The sequence below is a fragment of the Rhinolophus sinicus genome, linkage group LG16 (assembly GCF_036562045.2).
Source record: "Rhinolophus sinicus isolate RSC01 linkage group LG16, ASM3656204v1, whole genome shotgun sequence".
Taxonomy (NCBI): Eukaryota; Metazoa; Chordata; class Mammalia; order Chiroptera; family Rhinolophidae; genus Rhinolophus; species Rhinolophus sinicus.
This window is the reverse complement of record NC_133765.1, coordinates 13,558,133-13,561,564: the sequence shown is the minus strand read 5'-3', so window position 1 is coordinate 13,561,564 and position 3,432 is coordinate 13,558,133. Positions and strand designations below refer to the sequence as shown.

Here is a 3,432-nt window from a genome sequence, read left to right as displayed (position 1 = left end):
GGCTGGTACCAAAAGTCAAAAGGGCAGTGCCATCAGGCCTGCTAGAGAGGGTGCTATGGGTGCCTTTGTCCAAGTGGCTCCAAGTGACTTTGGCTGAAGTATGTGGGCCTCGTGGCTGGCAGTCCCCGTTTCCTCACCTCTTCTCCTGCCTCCTCCCCTCGCCCTCAGACAGCTGAGAGGGCTCCTGCTCAGGTTGAGAGTGATCAGGCTCCATTCCCTCTGCACGAGGCGCCCTCTCAGGAAAGACCAGGACTCTTGGGGCACAAACCGGGGGCTGGGAATCCTCATCAGGACGGCTCCTCACTGCATAGCCACACTTGCACGTGGGCCTTGGGTTTTGCCCCACCTGATTCAGCTCCTGTTACTGAACTGGACCTTGTCTAAGCCGAAGTTGAAACTCTCGTCAGTTACCGATTTTCCCTCTTCTGCTGAGAAATTCAGAGAAGTAGGAGAATCCCAACTATAACTACTCCAGCCTCCAAAACTTGACCCCCTAGCCCTTGACAATCCCCAGAATCATACCCACACCTAATATTTGCCTAGCCCGTTCTTGTGTGCAAAGTAATTTTCCATATGCTATTTCTCACAAGAATCCTACAGCATTTTTTGTCCCATTTAACAGATGAGTAAATTGTGGGTGAGAAAGGTGATGTTTTCACAGTTCCATCGTGAACAAGTAGTATTATAGAATAGAAACGTAAACCAAGGTCTGTTGACTCATATTCCATACTCTTCCCACCACTGCTTACTCCCCCAAATCTGCAATGCCTGTGTGCCTCCAAGTTTGCCTCTCGATTGTATGTTGATCAGTTTGTGTTGAAATGTACTCACTGTATTGCCCAATTCCTGCCCCTTCCACCTTAGCCTTTGTCCATGGCCGCCTCTGCGAAGGTGGGTTGAGTGGCTTCCTCCAGAATAACAATAGCCTGACCACTGGCCTTCAAGACAAGAGATCTGTTGTAAGTCCTGGCTGTGACGCCAAGGAGGTCTGTAACTTTGAGCCGGGTTACCACACTTTTCTAGGCATTGTAATGGGAAAGTGGTGAATTGGAGGATAGTTGAGGCCACGTCTAGCTCTAAAACTATGTGGTTCTTTGATTCAGTTCCTGATTGGGCTCCCTCTTGGGAAGATGACTTGGCCTGTTGCACATTAATGCCATCTGGAACTTGGGCTGGGAGTGGAGAGCAAGCTGCTAGCGGCTCCAAAGGTGAGAAGAGGACCCTGTGCCCCAACTCCACCCCCAAGAGATCCCCTAACTCCTGGCTGCTTCCTTTTGATCCGTTTTAGGTAAGAATAGGAGCTCCTAAAGGCCTCTGTCCTTGATTCTCATTGACCAGTGATTATTGCCCAATCCTGATACCACACCAGACAGGCCGGCACTTCCCTGATCTCACAGGATGTCTGCAAGCTGGGCTGAAGGTTGTTCATGATCCCTGTGCTCAGGGAAACCCAGGGGCTCTGCAGCTGCTCCCAGCTGTCCAGCCGAACAATGCAGATTCTGTCAGGTCCTGGCTGAGTCTGCTTTCGCGGGTATTCGGGTTGCAGTATTAACGGGAGGCATCTCAGCTGCTTCCTGCTCCTTGGGTATCAGCACAGATTCCTAAGAAAAGACAGTCAGTCCAGCTCTGCATCCGACCACAACCCCCAGAAGTCAGGGGTGGGGCATGGAAGCATTTCACCATCATCTGAGATCAGGGAATCAAACTTCCTAGGCTAGAAGGGACCCCACAGATCATGTGTGCCTGGGTCTCTGCTTCCAGCCACAGACGTAGGTGTACAGCTCAGTTTTCAGAAATCTTCATGACCTCCTAAGTCACCTCTTTCAGTATTTCACCACTCCGACAGGAGTCTCCTGACAGCTGTCCTCCCCACAATCAAACCACTTCTTGCACAATCTGCTTGTACAATTTGCACTAATTTGAACCCTCCACTTCAGCAAGACATATCCTACTGCCTGTCTCCCATGCTCAGCTGTCCCCCTCCATTACCCAGCATGGCAAATGCTGTCACCCAAGCTCAAATGATCCCCCACCCCATTTCCACAGCAATCCTAGTCCTCTTGGCCTCTGATCTTTGCTGCAAGACTTAGCTGCTCCCCAGAACTGCTGTGAATGACACCATGAGACTCTACCTAGTCTATTCATTTCCATGGTTTTTTTTTCCTTCTTTCCAGCTTCCTAAATACTAAGTGCTTACTTGGTAATTTTGCCCATGTACTTACCTTTGCAGGTATTTTCGCTCAGTTTTGTATTCGTGCTCATATCAGCATCTTTCCCACTTACTCCTTAAACCAGGAGCTCCTCCAGGGTACAGACCAAGTCTCCTCCTTCCCTCTGAACTGTTGTTGGTGCTTGCCTTTCTGATTATTGACTCTGAGGCAGTTCTGCCTGAGAGCTAACCTCTCAAGCCCATTTCCTGTTTGGTTGGGGCCTGGAAACGTGATAAGACTTTGGCCAGCTGCCAATAGACTGGCTGGTCCCCAAGGCCAATTTGGGCATCTGAAAGGGAAAATGACTCCTATTGCATAAATGTGGTTTCAGAATACACCAGCGTGGAAACAATGGTCCTCGCTGCCCCCAGATCCACTCTCACCTCCTTCCTCGTGCCTCCCTGGCCTGTCAAGACGGCAGGCCTAGTAAGACATTTCTGGGAGGAACACTTCCTCAGGGGCAGTCAGACGTAGAGACGTGTGGAAGAGAAGTGACTGGGCAGGGGACACACAGAGGATCGGCAAAGGCAAGATGTGAGCCAAGTGTTCAGTTCCACCCTCTGCTGCCTCCACAGACAGGCTGATTTCTTTAAGGCTTTTCTGGAGTCTCATGAAGAGCAAGTGGGAGCCATGATTGGTGGGGGAGGCAGGGGCGGCATTTGCCGAGCTGAGTTTATAGGCACTTGCCTTTTCTTAACAGCTCCCTCCTCACACATTCCTCTGCATTTTCCCCCTTTTATTAATGTGGCATCTTTCCCAGGCCACTTTATGGGACCGTGTGTGTTTTTACTTATGCTGTGATTGGGTTTGATCGTGTCTCTCCCTGTGAAGAAACTTCAGATCTTTTCAAGGCCTCCCCACGCCCATGTTGCAGTCGTGGAACTTCTGGTCTCATCCCTCATCCGAACCCCAAGGGCTCCACTGTGTTGTCCGCAACACTGGGCACTTTTCTGCATTAGGGTCACACCTTATTTGGACCCCCAAGAGTACACAACCCAGTTTGCCTACTCACCCAAATCTGAAATAACTTCTGGCTCTTGCCCCCAAATCAAATCTTCCCGGGGCATGGAGAGGAAGACTTCCCACAACTGACACTGACACTTATTCAGAGGAACAGGCCACAGCCCTGCAGGCCGTTGTCAGGGAGGAATCAGACTGTCTGAGCAACAGCGGCTCTGAGAGCACACAGCTCTCCAAGGGCGGCTCTCACAGGCCTGGCACA

At 50.7% G+C, this 3,432-nt stretch overlaps 1 long non-coding RNA gene across 1 annotated transcript; it reads right to left on the bottom strand.

The window, feature by feature from the left end:
- Positions 1-1,305: 1,305 nt before the first annotated feature.
- LOC109433884 (uncharacterized) lies at positions 1,306-2,490 on the bottom strand. The gene is made up of 2 exons (XR_002135740.2): positions 2,223-2,490; positions 1,306-1,601 (listed from the first exon to the last, which is right to left on the bottom strand). It is a non-coding gene; the product is annotated as an uncharacterized LOC109433884 (long non-coding RNA).
- Between the last annotated feature and the right edge of the window lie 942 nt (positions 2,491-3,432).